A 19,108-nucleotide genomic window follows, 5' to 3' on the forward strand; every position below is an offset into this window, starting at 1 on the left:
AAATGCCCCTCTATGGAGGGGAAGAGGAAGGCAGAAGGACTTTTGATTTTCTCTCATGCAATGGAGGAAATTGGAACAGCCAAACTAAATGTTTTGAAGAACGAAACGTTTGAACTCTTCTCGTAAAAAGATAAATGAGCAGCTTTAGTAATGTACGTTATCTTGTGAGGAGTTACCGAGAAATATGCACACCTCAGGTACAAGAAAAAAGCCAATGGGTTACAGTCAGGGACTGAAAAGAAACCAGCAGACAGTGCAGGGATCCCCTGTGGCCATTCCCCTTAAAAACAAGTATACGGTTTTCGATATTATTGGGGGGGGGGGGGGGGTGGTGGTGTGGCGGAGAACATATCAGCAGTAATCCACAGGGTACAGGTCTCTGGCACACAGTCTCTCCCCTTTGCTCAGAAGGGAAGGGGGAGAAGGAGGGGGAGGGGAAGAGAAGAGTCCATTCATCATTGGGTTCTCCATAGTTAAAGGGACATATAGGAGGTTCTGAGGGAGCGAGAGAGACTCCTGGTTGCCACCCAGGCGCCAGGGTGCATGATGTCTCAGATCGTGTTTTTGGGATCCTTGGGTGGGGGGGTGGGAAGGAGAGGCGGGGAAAGCTGCCCCAAGTCATGGTCCACATAGGCACTAACAACATTGGTAGGAAAACGGATGCGGATTTAAGGCAGAAAGTCAGGGAGCTAGAACACAGAGTTGTTATCTCTGGTTTGTTGCCCGTGCCATGTGCTAGTGAGGCAAGGAATAGGGAGAGAGAGAGGCGTTGAATACGTGACTAAAGGGAGGTGTGGGAAGGAGAGTTTGGATACCTGGATAATTGGGGCTCATTCTGGGGTAGGCGAACTTCTACAAACATGATGGTCTACACCTGAAGCAGAGGGGTACCAATATCCTGGGGAAGTTTGCTAATGCTCTTCAGGGGGGTTTAAACAAATTCAGTATGGGGATAGGAACCTAAATTATAGTTCCTGTGTCCAGAGGTTGAGCGTAGTGAGGCCAGAAATATGGTTTCAATGTCGCAGGAGTGCACCGACAAGCAGGAAGGTGGTTCGAAGTGTGTCTACTTCAATGCCAGGAGCATTGGGAATAAGGTGGGTGAACTTGCAGCATGAGTTGGTACCTGGGACCTTGATATTGTGGCCATTTCAGAGACATGAATCGAGCAGGTACAGGAATGGTTATCATAGTTTCTGGGATTTTGATGTTTCAGTAAGAACAGAGAAGATGGTAGAGAGGGGGGAGGTGTGGCATTATTAATCAAGGACAGTATTACGGTGGCAGAAAGGATGTCTGAGGACTTGCCTAACGAGGTAGAATGGGCTGAGGTTAGAAACAGGAAAGGAGAGGTCACCCTGTTGGGAGTTTTTTATAGGCCTCAGAATAGTTCCAGAGATATAGAGGAAAGGATTGTAAAGATGATTCTGGATAGGAGTGAGTGTAACAGAGTAGTTGTTATGGGGAACTTTAACTTTCAAAGTATTGACTGGAAGTACTATACTTTGAGTACTTCAGATGGGTCAGTTTTTGTCCAATGTGTGCAGAAGGGTTGCCTTTCACAGTATGTAGACAGGCTAACCAGGAGCGAAGCCATAATGGATTTGGTATTGGGTAATAAACCCGGCCAGGTGTTAGATTTGGAGGTAGGTGAGTACTTTGGTGAGAGTGACCACAATTCGGTTATGTTTACTTTAGCGAAGGAAAGGGATAGATATGTACTGCAGGGCAAGATTTATAACTGGGGGCAAAAGCAATTATGATGCAATTAGGTGAGATTTATGATGCATAGGATGGGGTGTGAAACTGCAGGGGATAGACACAATTGAAATGTTGAGGTTATTCAAGGAACAGCTACTGTGTGTCCTTGATTAGCATGTACCTGTCAGGCAGGGAGGAAGTGGCCGAGTGAGGGAAGTTGATCTCTTATCAAGAGGAGGAAGAAGGCGACTTATGTTACAATGAGATGTGAAGGCACAGTTAGGGTGCTTGAGAGTTACAAGCTAGCCTGGAAAGACCTAAAGAGAGAACTAAGAAGAGCCAGAAGGGGACAAGAGAAGTCTTTGGCAGACAGGATCAAGTAAAGCTCTGAAGCTTTCTATAGCTATATCAGGAATAAAAGAATGACTAGAATAACTTCGGGGCCAATCAAGGACATGAGTGGGAAGTTGTGCGTGGAGTCTGAGGAGATAGGAGAAATGCTAAATGAATATTTTTCATCAGTATTCACACTGGAGGAAGACAATACTGAGTGACAGACTACTAGACTTGATGGGATACAGGTTCACAAGGAGGATGTGTTAGCAATTCTGCGAATTTTGAAAATAGATAACGCTCTGGACCGGATAGGATTTATCCTAGGATTCCCTGGGAAGCAAGGGAGGAGATTGCAGAGCCTTTGGCTTTGATCTTTATGTTGCCATTGTGTACAGGAATAGTGCCAAAAGATTGGAAGGTCACAAATGTTGTCCCCTTGTTCAAGAAGGGGACTGGAGACCACCCTGGTAATTATAGATCAGTCAGCCTTTCTTTAGTTGTGCGTAAAGTGTTGGAAAAGGCTAGAAGAGAGGATTTATAATCATCTCGATTGGAACAAGTTGTTTGGGAATAGTCAATATGGTTTTGTGAAGGGTAGGTCGTGCCTCACAAACCTTATTGAGTTATTTGAGAAGGTGATCAAACAAGTGAATGAGGGGAAAGCGATTGATGCGGTGTATATGGATTTCAGTAAAGTGTTTAATAAGGTGTTTTCAGTGAGGTTCCCAAAGGAAGGCTACTGTACAGGATATGGAGGCATGGGATTGAGGGTGATTTAGCGGTTTGGCTCAGAAATTGGCTAGCTGAAAGAAGACAGAGGGTGGTGGTTGATGGGAAATGTTCATCCTGGAGTCAGTTACTAGTGGTGTATCTGTTTTGGGTGAGGGCGTAGAAGGATGGGTTAGTAAATTTGCGGATGACACTAAGGTCAGTGGAGTTGTGGACAGTACAGAAGGATGTTGTAGGTTACACAGGTACCTAGATAAGCTGCAGAGTTGAGCTGAGAGCTGGCAAGTAGAGTTTAATGTGGAAAAGTGAGAGATGATTCACTTTGGAATGAGTACTGAGCTAATGGTAAGGTTCTTGGTAGTGTAGATGATCAGAGAGATCTCTGTGTACATTTACATAGATCCCTGAAAGTTGCCACTCAGGTTGATAGGATTGTTAATAAGCATACGGTGGTCAGCTTTTATTGGTAGAGGGATTGAGTTGTGGAACCATGAGGTCATGCTGCAGCTCTACAAAACTGCGTCCAGTTCTAGTCACTGCATCACAGAAAGGATGTGGAAGCTTTGGAAAGAGTTCAGAGGTGATTTACTGGGATATTGCCTGGTCTGGAGGGAATGTCTTATGAGGAAAGGCCAAGGGACTTCAGGCTTCATTAAAGAGAAGAAGGTTGAGAGGTGACTTAATAGAGACACATAAAATAATCAGAGGGTTAGATAGTGTGGGCAGTGAGACGCTTATTCCTCCAATGGTGATGGCGAGCACGCGTGGACATCGCTTTAAATTGAGGGATGATAAATATAAGAGAGATTTCAGACGTAGTTTCTTTACACAGAGTAGTAGGGGTATGGAATGTTCTGCAACTGTAGTAGACTCGCCAACTTTACAGGCACTTAAATGATCATTGGATAAACATATGGATGAAAATGCAATAGGATATTGCGCTGTTATGTTCTATGTTCTATTAGCTCACTAAATCTTTCCTATTCCATTGTTTAAGATTATGATTATCTGATCACATTAAATACTTGAGGAAATGGTAATGAGTTTTTTTTTTAAGATTCCCTACAATGCGGAAACAGGCCCTTCAGCCCAACAAGTCCACACCGACCCTCCGAAGAGTAACCCACCCAGACCCATTTCCCTCTGACTAATGCACCTAGCACTATGGGCAATTTACTATGGCCAATTCACCTGACCTGCATATCTTTGGACTGTGGGAGGAAGCCTGAGCACCCAGAGGAAACCCACGCAGACACGGGGAGAATGTGCAAACTCCACACAGACAGTCACTTTGTTGTATTTAATATCAGACTTCATAGGAAATGCAGGGCTATTTGCAGAAAATGAAAGTTAATTTGAAACAATGGCACAAGAAGCCTTTTTGATGAAGATAGAGTCCTAAGAAAATCTGTTCCTGCAAGTTGGAGAAATGGAGAATGATGTTGTGCTAAAGGTGGGGATGGCAGCTCCTCTGCCACCGTGATACATTGATGGAAATGGAATGCTGTCTGAATGGGAGTAGAATTGTTAGCTGGATGTTTCTGGCTGCGGCAGACCACAATGACTTCATGTGAGAGTGATACTTCATTTTGGTTGTATCATTTTTTATTGCCGAGATTGTATATGGAATTCCATAACTGTTAGTCCGACTCTGCAGTTATGGTGTTTGTATTTTGATCTAATTCTGAATTAGTCAGTTGCTGTGTGTGTCTTATATATATATATATATATATATATAAAATATGTGTGTGTGTGTGCGCTTGCAGTAATTATTCTCTATTGTCAGGAATAAAAACAGAAATTCCTGGAGAAACTCAGTTCTGAATCACAGGCCCCAAAACATTAACTCTGCCTTCTCTCCACACATGCTGCCAGAGATGCTGAGTTTTTTTCAAGCAATTTCTCCTTTTGTTTCCAGCCTCCAGCATCTGCAGTTTTATTTGTCAGGTTTTGGCACAGAATGGGTGTTAGGCATTCTCATTATTTAATTGTCATGTGACTATGTATGACAACTATTCATTAAAGGATTAACTCTGTCCTGCGCAATCACTAATAAACTTAATAACACAGTTTCATCTTGTAAATTGGTGACTTTTGTCTGGTTTCCTTCTATCTCTGTATTTAACATCTGTATTATACATGGTTTTTGAAAAGATGTTGCAGTCTGATTTTCTTTTCCATCTTGATTTTAACTTTAAAAATGTTATATTAAACGTAGATTTAATGCCTTTCCCGGGAATCTATTTCAGATAACAATTCAGTCTAAATCCCTTGAAAAATGGTGTAAATATCAATGGGCTTGACAATATTAGGCAAGAACTTTCAAAAGCTGATTGGCAGCAGATAAAGGGATGGCTGGAAAATGAGAAACCTTCAAAAATGAGATAACAAGAGTCCAGAGAGGTTCTGTTCCTGTTAGGGTGAACGGCAAATCTGGAAAGTTTATGGACTGCTGGATGACGGAGAAATTGAGGTTTTGGTCCAGAGAAAGAAGGAAACATATCCAGGTATAGACAACCGAAATGGGGGAGATACTAAATGAGTATTTTGCATCACTGTTTATACTGTGGAGAAGGACATGGAAGATATAGAATGTGGGGATTGATAGTGACATCTTGAAAGAGGTTTGTATTACAGAGGAAGTAGTACTGGATGTCTTGAAATGCATAAAGTTGGAAAAATCCCCAGGACCTGATCAGACGTGCCCTAGAACTCTGTGGGAAGTTACGGAAGTGGTTGCTGTGTACCTTCCCGAGATATTTTTATCATCGATAGTCACAGGTGAGGTGTCAGAAGACTAGAGGTTGGCTAACGTGGTGCTATGATTTAAGGTGCTAAGGAAAAACCAGGGAACTTTAGGCTGGTAAGCCTGCCATTGGTGTTGGGCAGGATGTTGGAGGAAATCCTGAGAGACAGAACTTACACATATTTTGACAGTTAAGGACTGACTCGGGACAGTGAACATGGCTGTGTGCGTGGGAAACCATGACACACGAACTAAATTGAGGTTTTTGAGGAAGTAACAAAGACGATTTCCCAATGGGAGACTGGTTAGCAAGGTTATATCTCGTGGAATACAGGGAGAACTCACCATTTGGATACAGAACTGGCTAAAAGATAGAAGACAGAGTGTGGTAATGGAGGATTGTTTTTAAGACTGGAGACCTGTCACCAGTGGAGTGCTACAAGGATCGGTGCTGGGTCCACTACTTTTCCTTGTTTATATAAATGATTTCAATGTGAGCGTAGGAGGTACAGTAAGTAAATTTGCAGATGACACCAAAATTGGAGTGTAGTGGACAGCGAAGAAGGTTACCTCAGATTGCAACAGGATCTTGATCAGATGGGCCAATGGGCTGAGGAGTGCCAGATGGAGTTTATTTCAGATAAATGTGAGGTGCTGCATTTTGGGAAAGCAAACCTTAGCAGGACTTATACACTTAAACGTAAGGTTCGAGGGAGTGTTGCTGAACAAAGAAACCTTGGAGTGCAGGTGCATAGTTCCTTGAAAGTAGAGTAGCAGGTAGATAGAATATTGAAGAAGGCATTTGATATGCTTTCCTTTATTGGTCAGAGTTTTGAGCACATGTTGCGGCTGTACAGGACATCGGTTAGGCCACTGTTGGAATATTGTGTACAGTTCTGGTCTCCTTCCTAACAGAAAGGATGCCATGAAACTTAAAAGGGTTCAGAAAAGATTAACAAGGATTTGCCAGCGTTGGAGGATTTAGGCTCGGAAAGGTTGAATAGGCTGGGGCTGTTATCCCTGGAGCATCGGAGGCTGAGGAGTGACCTTATAGAGGTTTATAAAATCAAGAGCGACATGGATAAGGTATGTTCCCTGGGATGGGGAAATCCAGAACTACAGGGAATAGGTTCAGGAAAAGATATAAAAGAGACCTAAGTGGAAAAGTTTTCATGCAGGGGGTGGTACATGCATGGAATGAGCTGCCAGAGGAAGTGGTGGAGGTGAGTACAATTGCAACTTTTAAAAAGCATCTGAATGGGTATATGAATAGGAAGAGTTTGGAGGGATATGGGCTGGGTGTTGGCACGTGGGACTAGATTGGGTTGGGGTAGCTGGTCAGCATGGTAAGTTGGACCGAAGAGTCTGTTTCCATGCTGTACATCTCTTTTACTCGATGGTTGATGAGAGTAGAGTGGTGGATGGGATCTATATGGACTTCAGTAAGATGTTTAACATGTTTCCTCATTGTAGATTGGTTAGCAAGGTTATATCACATGAAAATCGGGGAGAACTAGCAATTTGGACACAGAATTGACTTGAACATGGAAGACAGAGGATGGCATGGAGGGTTATATTTTAGACTGCAGACCTGTGATCAGTGGTGTGCCACAAGGATCGGTGCTGGGTTCACTGCTTTTTATCATTTATAAGAATTATTTGAATGTGAACATAAAAGGTTTGCAAATGACACCAATATTGGCAATATAGTGGACAGCAAAGAAGGTTCCCTCAGAGTACAACAGGATCGTGATCAGATGGGCCACTTGGCTGAGCAGTGGCAGATGGAGTTTAATTCAGCAAAATTTGAGGTGCTGCATTTCAGAAAGGCAAATCAGGCAGGAGTTATACACTTAATGTTAAGGTCTTGGGGAGTATTGCTGAACAAAAAGACCATGGAGTGCAGGTTCATCGTTCCTTGACGGTGGAGTCACCGGTTGATAGGATAATGAAGAAAGCGTTTAGTATGCTGTTCTTTATAGTCCAAGTATAGAATATAGGGGTTCGGACATCATGTTACGGCTGTGTAAGTAACTGGTTCAACCGCTTTTGTAATATTGTGTGTAATTCTGATCTCCTTCCTATTGGAAGGATGTGGTGAAACTTGAAATATTCAGAAAAGATTTATAAGATTGTTACCAGGATTGGAGTGTTTGAGTGGAAGGGACAGGCTGAAGAGGCTGGACCTGTTTTCCCTGGAGGACCTGTTGGTGGCTGAGGGGTGACGTTATAGAGGTTATAAAATCAGGACGGTCATGGATAGGCTAAATAGACAAGGTATTTCCCTTGGGTGGGGGAATTCAGAACTAGAGAGCATAGGTTTCAGGTGAGAGGGGCAAGATTTAAAAGGACTTAAGGGGAAACTTGTTTATGCAGGTGGTGGTGTGTTTATAGAATGTGCTGCCAGAGGGAGTGGTGGAAGCTAGTACAATTGCAACATTTAAAAGGCATCTGGATGCGTTCATGAATAGGAACCATTTACAGAGATATGGGCCAAGTGCTGGCAAATGGCATGAGTATTAGCAAATGGGACGTGATTCATTTTGGATATCTGGTTGGCATGGATGAGTCAGACCGAATGGTTTGTTTCTGTGCTGTCCATCTCTATAACTCTATGGTTGTGAATTATAACAATTATTCAAAGTGGGGTAATGTACATAAAGAATGGTGAGAGTGAAAAAAAGTTGTAATTCCTCTGTGATATTTGACTCTTTATTTGAAAATTTCTCTCTGGAAATTGAGTCTAACTCAATTTGCTCTGTAACTATGGAAAGGATGTTCTTCAGTCTGACTGCAGTTACATACCTGCTGTTTGTTAGAAGGAACTGATCACACTCGGCTTTGTACCGAGAACATATTACACTGTCTTGGTCCTTCAAGTAATTGTCTGGAGGAAGACAGAAGAGACATTGTCTGTAAATCAACATTACGTCAATGTAATAATTTAATAATCATTAGGCTGTTTTTCCTTCCAGACAGCAATTCCAACAGAACCACAGGCTAATTCTATTCTTGGCCTGAGCTGCTCTTTGATGACTATCAAAAAAATTTGTACCAATTCACTGAGAACCATTTACTAACCAACACCAAATGGAATAATCTGATGCAAGTATGTGTCTGGATATGAAAGTTTCCTTATCTATCCATACTTGTCAGTTCCTGCTCAGTGAATGTGTAAAGACAATTATCAACATATATCTGTTAAATGCTGCTCTGTGAATATCGGAGTGTAATTATCAAACTGTAATTATCAATCCGTATAATCTGTACAAATATGCGAGTGAATACAGTTATGAATCTGTCCCTATCACTCTCCGGTAAATATAGTTACATTTTCTCACCACAGAGACAAATAGGGACAGACTGATAACTACACTCATACATTCACATAGCATAAACCGACAGGTGCAGATTGGTAACTGAACTCCTGTACCCACATAGAGGAAACTGCCAGGGACTGCTTGATAAATATATTTCATACATTTTAAATAAATAGGATCAGTCCCTATGTGTTTCTCCGATGTAGATATGTGAGTTCAGTTATCTGTATATACCTGTCAGTTTCTGCCCTGTGAATGTGTGTTTGTTTACCAATCTGTCCCTAATAGTTTCTGCTGTGTGTCTGAGAGTGTAGTTGTCAACCTGAACCTGTCAGTTTCAGCTATGAGAACACGAGTTTCAATATTAGTCTCGATTTGTCAGTTTCTGTTGTATGAATATTAAATGCAGTCATCAATTGTACCCATCAGTTTAATCTGTGAGAATGTAGATATTCATCTCTACATGTTAGTTTAAGCTGTATCAATATGGGAGAGCAATTATCAAACAGTATCTGTCAGGTTTTGCTATTTGACACCAGAGTGTCATTGTCAATCTGTTTCTACTGTGTCAATATGTCAATGTAGATACTAATCTGTCCCTGTCAGTTTCTTCCCTGTCAATATGTGAATACAGTTATTGATCAGTACCCATCATCTTCTGCTCTGTGAATATTGGTGTATTAATCAAACTGTAGCTGTCAGTTTCAGTGATGTGAATGTGGGAGTACAGGTATCATTCTCCATCTGTCAGTGTTTTCTTTGTCAAAGTGAGTGTAACTGTCAATCTGTATCTTTCAGACTCTGCTGTGTGAATACATAAGTATAGTTGTCAATCTGTAGCTGTCAGTTTCTGCTTGGTGAATATATTTGTGTAATTATCAATCCTTCCAGTTTCTCCTATGTGAATGTGTGAGCTGAGTTTTCACCTGTCACTATCAGTTTCTGCTTTGTGAATGAGAGAGTTTAATTATCAATCTTTCCCTGTTAGGCTCTTAATGACAGTGTTTGAGTGTATTTATTCATCGCTTCCTGTCAGTTTGTGTAACTATAGTTATCACCCCGTACCCCTCAGATTCTGCTAAATGAATATAAGAGTGTAACCGTCCATTTGATTTGATCGGATTTATTATTGTCACACGCACTGAGATACAAAAGAGAGTATTGTTTTGTGTGCTTTACATGCAGATAATATCATCCAAAATGCATCAGAGTAATAGAACAGAATCCACAATACAGTATTAAAGCTGCAAAGAGGGAGATTAACATTAAAATTTGAGCAAGATTAGAGTGGTGCTAGAAAAGCACACCAGGTCAGGCAGCATCTGAGGAGCAGGAAAATCAACGTTTCGGGCAAAAGCCTTTCATCAGGAATGTCTGAACCATTGATTTTCCTTCTCCTCGGATACTGCCTGACCTGCTGTGCTTTTCCAGCACCACTCTAATCTTGAATAATCTCCAGCATCTGCAATGCCCACTTTCGCCTTAAATTTTGGGTGGTGTATTCAAACTTCTATATTTTCTGGTGGTAGCTAGGAAAATATTAGTTTTTCTACAGAAGGTAGGGTGGGTGGAAGGGTGACAAGTAAAAGACAGATGGAGACAGAGTCCAAAGACAGAGAAGAACAGTAGGACAGGCAAAGGAGTGGATAACTGTCAGACTAAATGGGTGAGTAGTGCAGCTATTAATCTGTATCTATCAGGTGCACAGGTGCACCGTGGGCGGCACGGTGGCACAGTGGTTAGCACTGCTGCCTCACAGCGCTGGAGACCCGGGTTCAATTCCCGCCTCAGGCGACTGACTGTGTGGAGTTTGCACGTTCTCCCCGTGTCTGCGTGGGTTTCCTCCGGGTGCTCCGGTTTCCTCCCACAGTCCAAAGATGTGCAGGTCAGGTGAATTGGCCATGCTAAATTGCCCGTAGTGTTAGGTAAGGGGTTGATGTAGATGTAGGGGTATGGGTGGGTTGCGCTTCGGCGGGGCAGTGTGGACTTGTTGGGCCGAAGGGCCTGTTTCCACACTGTAAGTAATCTAATCTAATCTAATCTATAATCTAACAGGGACAGGTTGGTTAATAACTCTGACATGCAGGTGGCGGTAAATTTCAGAACAAGATTGATAACTACATACTCATTGATTGATTGATTATGCTCCCAATTTCAAATCACATAAATTGACGTGTACACTTTGAAACGACACAGAGAAGAAACTGACAGGCAGAGATTGATAAAAAAAAAACATTGGTGGAAAATTCACAGATCTGGCAGCATTTCAGGTCTAGTGATCGGTCCTCGGAACTGCTGATGGCAAGGAAAATGCACACAATGTGGTCTCCTCTATGTTGGGGAAACTGAGTTTAGATTGGGTGTCCACTGTGCAGAACAACTACATTCTGTCCAGACAAAAAAACCCTGAGCTTCCAGTTGCCTGCCACTTCAACAAACCACTCTGTTCCCTGGCCAAGATCTCTGTCTCAGGCTCGTTTCAGTGCAAGCTGGAAGAACAGCACCTCATTTTCTGCTTGGGATCTCAACAGCCTTCTGGACTCAATATTGAGTTCAATAACTACAGGGCTTGAGCTCTCCCATGTCATTACCCAGAACCCCACATGTCCGGCCTTGTTAACATATAGTCTGCAATTATAGACCACCAATTGTTAGCCACTAACAGGCTTATTAATAACTGCACTATCAGCTTCTTGTTTATAAATGTGCAAATTCATTTATCATACTGTACCGGTCAGGTTTTGCTATGTGAATGTGTTAGTCCAGTTATCAACCTGTACCTGTCGTATGTGTGTCCATGATTATTGTTCGCTCCCTTTCAGTTTCTGCAATGTGAATGTGAGAGAGCAGATATCAATCGATGTCTGTCAGTTTTGGTTGTGTCCATACAAGAGTTTAGGACTTGATGTATACATGTCAATTTCTGCTCTCCATGTGTGAATTTAGGAATTGATGTATACATGCCAGTTTCTGCTGTGTGACTGGGAGAGTGGAGTTCCAGTCACGTTCAACTCTTATATATCAAAGTTGCTCAATTCTCTGGCAGCCAATGATATTCTAAGAGCCTAATGATGTCCATGAATCTATTGTTGATTGCCAGAAAAACTCATCTGGTTCAGTAATGTCCTTGAATGAAGGAAACTGCCATCCTTCCCTTGTCTGGCCTGCATGTGACCCCAGACCCACATCAATGTGACTGCCTAGATAGTTAGAGATGGGCAATAAATGCTGGCCGAGTCAGTGATGCTCCCATCCCTTGAATGAATTAGAAAAAAATTTCTGCGACTGAGATTCAATCTTTGATAATCGTGTTTAGGGTGTGGAGATTGGGCTTAATATCTCTTATGCATTTTGTGATTTATGACTCAATCACAGAATTAGTACAACCATTCAGCCTGTTGTGTCTGCATTGGGACATTCTATTCTTTATCTGTTCTCCATACTAGTTTCCACTAATTGGTGGGATTCTAATCTTCATTCACTCACTGCCAGTGTCTCGGTGTAAATGCCAATTTCAGATTAGTTCTGCAGTTATTAGCCTTTGAATACCTAGAGTGCCAGTTTTGCTCTGTGTGCAACAGTGACAAGTCGAGTATATGGATGCCATTCTCTATGTTCACTTGCGTTTCTTCAGCAGGGTGTAGGATAAACCCATTCAATATTTGATAAACCTGTGTGATTGAGGCATTAATGTTGGTTCAATACTTATCTTTGCCAAGAATCTTAATTTTATTGTATTCAGTCTCAGCTTTCTTTTTACATTTTGTGTGTGCAGTAGTCTTTGGCAGTTGCTGCTGGGCACTGCAATAATGTAACATCTAATATTAACATCTTCTGAAGCGATTAATAATGTGGTCAGTCAGTCAATTTATGACTGTCCATATCTGGAAGTAGTTGTGAGCCTAAATTGCTTTTTTTTCCCCTTTTACCATTAACTGGCTGAGTGAAAGTGAGTTTTCTGTTGTGCTGCCAATCTGTATCACTTTGAAGAGTGGTACTGGTCGAGATCACACCAACTTTGTCTGTATGTCTCTATGTGATTCTAGTTCTGATACACTTTATGAGGTGGTTGTAAGATCTTATCAATCAGTGTTTCATACATTAAAAAAGTATGGAAATGCTTCTGCATTACTGAGGCCCTCAACCAGAATGGGAGCGTGCATAAAGTGTGTTTTCATAAAAACTAGGCTGAGAGTGAGAATTAGAGAGAGAGAGACAGAGAGAGAGAGAGAGAGAGACAGACAGACATATCTATGTACGCATGTGAACAAGCATTAAGCATCCTCTCTAGAAGCATCCTCTGTAGATAAGGCTTGACCAAGAGCGTCATTTGATTATTGTCTTTGTATTGGACAATCATTTATCAAAAAGAATAATTTTGTCCTGCTCAGATACTCAAATGTCCAACATTGCTTCTATATCTGCACTCAAATATACACTTCATATTTATATTTGTTATAACCATGTAACACCATGATCAGTTTGTTCAAATTGATTGTAACTTTAAAAATGCCAAATCTACATATGAATTTATTACAGCTCATAAATATATATTTATTATAAGCCTACAACCTGACCTGCTTCTAATCTTATGAATGATAATTGGCTTTGAACAATGGAATTTACTGTCACTGGAGGTGGTAAGCACTGAGAACAGAGCAAAATAATGTAGACTTATATATCATCAGTTGTGTTTAACTCTTGGATTGAATGTGTACTTCTGGAAATGGAGCTCAATGTATGTCTGACTCAATCTACTCTTGACTGTGGAAAGAACCTTCTCTCTGACAGTGGTAACATACCTGCTGGGCGTGAGAGCAACTGGTCACCCTTGGATTGATCCATCAAATATTTGCCTGGAGAAAGACAAAAGAGAGAGCTCCTGTACATCACTAGCAATGGAGTAGGAAGATATCAAATGATCAATGTAATATTAAGGTCATGATCATTATAATTTTGTTTTTGAATAGGGCAAGATGAACAGAGCTGATCCTGGTTCCACTCGAGCCCTGAGCTCCTTCCAGTCTTTTTCTGTTTCCCAAATTCTAAAACATTTCACTTAGATAAAATAAACTCACCAACATATGGACATCTCCACAAATGGAATGATTACACAGTTCAATGTCCAGCTCCCAATACACGAACTGTTGAAAAATAAATATTGGGCACGATTTCACATACTTGGAGACGTTTCCCGGTGCCTGCTATATTTATCCTTCACAGGATTATTACATTTGTTTCTACTGTCCTTTATTTCAATGTCTATTCGCAATAAACAGCGTGAAACAGAAGCCAAACAATGAATTCCCATCAATGTTTAGAGGATTAAGAACCACAAGACCAACCCACAGCAGCTTCTTCCCGTTCTGCCTCCCTCAGCAGGCCCACACACAGCCCGAGAAAGGCCTCTCTCTTTCCCCAAGCCAGCTCACTCCAAGTTCCGGGACCAGTTCCTGCTCCGCTCGGCCTCTTACAAACAGCCCCCGGTTCTCCCTGAACTCATCCCGAATCAATCCCGGTCTCGGAGCCCCCTCTGTGTCCCAGGCTCCCATCCCGATGTGCTGCTGGAAGGAGCCTGCTGTTCCCTCCCTTCCCTGGGCGCTGATCTCTCCATTGCGGTCTGTTTCAAACAAACCTCTTGCACTCACTGAGTAAATGCTCCTCAATGGCAGCGCTGGGGGAGGGGCTCACGCATGCGCTTCTCTACTCAGGAACAATCAGCATTGGGGAAGGCAAGCGTGCGATGTTTTCCCAAAACTTCCCAGAAACAAACATCAATTGGTCATTTTCCCCAATTCCCTTTTCTCTCAGTTTGACTTAAGGAGCTGAGGCTGTGGGGGAAAGGGCAGAGAAGATTTCAAGCTGGGACATTGTCCCTTTATAAAGCTCCAATGGAGCTCATCCCCGGGTCATGTTAATAACTCCTCCCTCCTGCTCTCTCACAATCTGATCAGGGGGCGGAGAAGCTGGCGGCCACTCGGCCCATCCCCTCTGCTCCCCCATTCAATAACATCACGTCTGATCGAATGTCACCTGTGGTATTTAATCCTGCTGACCCCTCAAACACAAATATTAACTCCTTGCCCAAAGTAACATACAGAGCTGGAATAAGTGAAACATTCTTATGAAGGTAGAAAATAACTGATGGAGAGAGTCTTGAATCACAGTGTCAGAGCTTATTTCTGGGTCAGGAGGCCCATGCAAAAGTCAGACCAGGTGTGCAACAACGATTTAGTTTGTAGTGGATGACAGATTTTAGTGTCATGTATACTGCAGACAGAAACCTTGTGATGTATTATATGCTACAACGAGAGACCCCAGCTGTTTTTGTTTATTCACTTCTGGGACGTGGATGTCGCTGGCTGAGCCTACCATTTATTCTCCATCCCTTTAAGAAGGCGGTGGTGAGCCACCTTCTGGAACAGCCGTTGTCTATGTGCTGCCCACAATGTCATGAGCAGGGAGTTCCAGGGTCTTGATCCAGTGACAGTGAGAGAAAGCGGTTTTATTTCCAAGTCAGCATGGTGAGTGCCTTGGACGGGAACTTGTCCGATAACAAGGCGTTGTTCCCTGACATCAGCTGCCTTTATCGTTTTAGATGGAAGTAGTCGCGATTTATAAGGTCTACCTTTTACAAATTACAAAACTCGCATCTTTTTGTCAGACAGACGTCTCTCCGGCCGACAGCGAGAAATCAGAATAGTGTGTTGCCTCCCTGGTGCTAAGATCAAGGATATCTTGGAGAGAGTGCAAGATATTCACAAAAGGGAGAGGGACCAGCCGGAGTAAACACTGGAACTAACTACATAGGAAGGGGAAAGGATTAGATTCCGAAGGAAGAATAAGGAAGAGGCAAGAATTTAGAAAGGAGGTCCTCTCCGGTAGTAACATGCAGATTACTCCCGCTGCTCCGAGCGAGTGAGGGTCGTAGTAGGATGATAGAGTAAGGTAATGCCCAACTCAGGAGCTGGTGAAGGGGAGAAGGGTTCACATTTTTGGATCGTTGAAATCTCTTCTGGGGAAGACGTGACTTGTATAAAAAGGATGGATTGCAGCTGAATTGGAAGGGGTCTAATATACTGTCAGGGACATTTCCTGGAGTTGTTGGGGAGGGATTAAACTAGTAAAGTGTGGGGGCGGGAACCAGGGAGATTGTGAGGAAAGAGATCGATCTGAGACTGGTATAGTTGGCAAGTCAAACAGTCATCACAGGCAGGAACATAGCAGAGAATGACTTAGGATTCATCAATTAAACTGCGTTTATTTCAATACAAGAGGCCTAACAGGGAAGAACGATGATCTCAGGACATGGTTAGGAAAATGGGATTGGTCTTGGGATATCATAGCAATTACAGAGACATGGTTCGGGGATGGACACAACGGCAGCTTAATGTTCCAGGAATCAAAGGATGGAGGGAGGCGGGCAACAAGAGAAAATGGGGAGTGATGTGTTTGGTAAGAGATAAGATTACAGATATACTTAGGGAGGATTTTCCTGGGAATTATTTGGGTGGAACTGAGAAATAAGAAAAGGTTTGATCACCTTATTGGGATTGGACTGTAGACACCCCAACAGTCATCAGGAAATGAGAAACAAATTTGTAAGGAGATCTTAGATCTGCAGGAATACTGGTGTGGTTATGGTGAGGGATTTTAACATTTCAAACATAGATTGGGACTGCCATTTTGTTAATGGTTTCAACAGAGAGGAATTCCTGAAGTATGCACAAGAAAATTTTCTGATTCAGTATGTGAATGTACCTTCTAGCCAAGGTGCAAAATTTGACCTACACTTGGGATATATGATGTGTCAGTGGGGGAGCATTTTGGGACCAGTGACCATAATTTAAAACTGTTAATTGAAAAGAATATACCAGATCTCAAAGTTAAATTTCTAATTTGGAGGAAGGCCAATTTTGAGAGTATTATGCAAGAACCTTCAAAAGTTGAGTGAGGGCAGATATTCACAGGCAAAAGGATGGCTGGAAAATGGGAAGCCTTCAACAATGACAAAACGAGGGTCCAGAGACAGTATGTTCCTGTTAGGGTGAAAGGCATGACTGGTAAGTGTAGGAAATGCTGGATGAAAAAAGAAGTTGAGGTTTTGGTCCGAATTAAAAAGAAGCATATATTAGTTAAATACAGCGGAGGTTGACTGAATCCTTCGAAGAGTATAAAGGCAACAGGGAAAAACTTAAGATGGAAATCAGGAGGGCAAAAATGGGACATAAGATACCTTTGGCAAATATTATTATGGAGAATTTAAACAGATTTTATAAATACATGAAGGACAAAAAGGCCCAGCAAAGATTAGCAGGGCAACCTATGTATGGAACAACAGGAAATGTGGGAGATACTAAGTGAGTTCTTACTGTAGAGAAGGAAAGGGAAGATGTAGAATGTGGAAAATAGATGGTGACATCTTGAAAAATGTTCATAACACAGAGGAGGTGCTGCTGGGTGGTTTTAAGCATAAAAGTTGGATAAAGCACGAGCACATGATCAGGTGTACCCTGGAACATGATGATAAGCTAGGGAAGTGATTGTTGGGCCCCTTGCTGAGATATTTGTATCATCAATAGTCACAGCTGAAGTGCAAAACGACTGGAGGTTGGCCAATGTGGTGGTAAGAATGGTGGTAAGGCAAAGCCAGGGAAATATTGAACAGTGATCGTAACATTGACAGTAGGCACACAGTTGAGGGGATTCTGAGAGACAGGATTTACATCTTTTCAAAAGACCAGGATTATTGTTGGGGTAGTCAACATGACGTTCTGTGTGGGAAGTCATGTATCACTAACTCAACTGAGATTTTTGTTTGAATTGGTAAGGAAGAGGACTGATGAGGGCAAAGTGGTGGATGTGATCTATATGGCCTTCAGTAAGACATTCGACAAGATTCCCCATGGGAAATTGAATAGCAATATTAGATCACATGGAATTCAGGGAGAACTCGCCATTTGGATACAGAACTTGTTTAAAGGTAGAAGACAGAGGGTGGTGGTGGAGGGATGCTTTTCAGAGTGGAGGCCTGTGTCAAGTGATGTGCTACAAGAATCACTGCTGGGTCTGCTGCTTTTCATCATTTATATAAATGATTTTAGTTTAAAAAATGACAACACCAGGTTATAGTCCCAACAAGTTTATATGGAAGTACAAGCATTCAGAGTGCTGCTCCTCTGTCAGGTGTTGATGCTCTGAATGCTTGTACTTCGAAATAAACCTGTTGGAGTATAGCCTGGTGTTGTGTCATTTTAACTTTGCACATCTCGGTCCAACACTAGCACCTCCACATTATTATGAATGATTTGGATGTGAAGTAGCATCTATTGTTAATAAGTTTGCAGATTACACAAAAATTGGAGGTGTAGTGGCCTGCAAAGAAGGCTACCTCAGAATACAGCAGAATCCCTATCAGTTGGGCAATTGGGCCCAGGAGTGGCATATTGAATTCAATTTAAATCAATATGAGGTGCAACAATTTGCAAAGGCAAATCAGGGCAGGACTTACAACCTTAATATTAAGGTCCTATGGAGTGTTGCTAACTAAGACACGTTGGAATGCAGATTCATTGTTACTTGAAAGTGGAGTTATAATTAGATAGGATAGCAAAGAAGGCATTTATATGTTTTCCCTTGTTGGTCAGAGCTTTGAGTATATAACTTAGGAGAATACATTGTAGGTGTACAGAACATTGGTAATGCCACTTTTGGAATATTATGTGCAATTCTGGTTTTTCTCCTATGGAAAGGATGTTGTGAAACTTGAAACAGCTATTCAAGGTAGTTTTTGGTTCAAAGAAAAGGCCTAAAATTTGGGAAGAAATATAGTGAAAGACGTGAAGGCTGCAAACAGATCTAAATTCAGCCAATGGCAGGGAAAAGGGATTTGACTAACAAATAGCAATGAAGAAAACAGTAATGTTGCAGAAGCCATGAAAAAAAAAACACTGTTGAAGTAAAAATAAATGTGTAAAGGGAGAAATAGGTTGGTAAAGAGGACCATATGTCACTTACAACATAAAAAAGGGGAGTTTAAAATGGGGAACAAAAACATCTCAAAAATCTCTAACATAATGTTGTTTTCTGTTCACAAATGTTCACACAACTAACACAGTAGTAATGTTGAGGAGTTTACTGAGAGGGAAATGATGTTGGGACAGTGCATCGGATTGAAGGTTGGGAAACACCAGGCCTTGATCATCTACATTACAGAGTATTTAATGTAGTGGGGTGAGTAGGACTGGATGCAGTGGTGATTCCTGATGAAGGGCTT

General features: G+C 41.9%; 1 protein-coding gene across 2 annotated transcripts in view; it reads right to left on the minus strand.

The window, feature by feature from the left end:
* LOC140470744 (histone H4) overlaps positions 1–14,545 on the minus strand; it is a 277,673-nt gene extending 263,128 nt beyond the window's left edge. Inside the window, exon 1 of one of the 2 annotated variants that reach the window (XR_011956654.1) lies at positions 14,481–14,545. The gene's annotated coding sequence lies outside the window, so the exon portion shown is untranslated. Of the gene's footprint in view, positions 1–14,467 lie in introns of both variants that reach the window. The other variant, XR_011956653.1, reaches the window with a different exon arrangement.
* Between the last annotated feature and the right edge of the window lie 4,563 nt (positions 14,546–19,108).

Source organism: Chiloscyllium punctatum, chromosome 52, assembly GCF_047496795.1.
Source record: "Chiloscyllium punctatum isolate Juve2018m chromosome 52, sChiPun1.3, whole genome shotgun sequence".
NCBI lineage: Eukaryota > Metazoa > Chordata > Chondrichthyes > Orectolobiformes > Hemiscylliidae > Chiloscyllium > Chiloscyllium punctatum.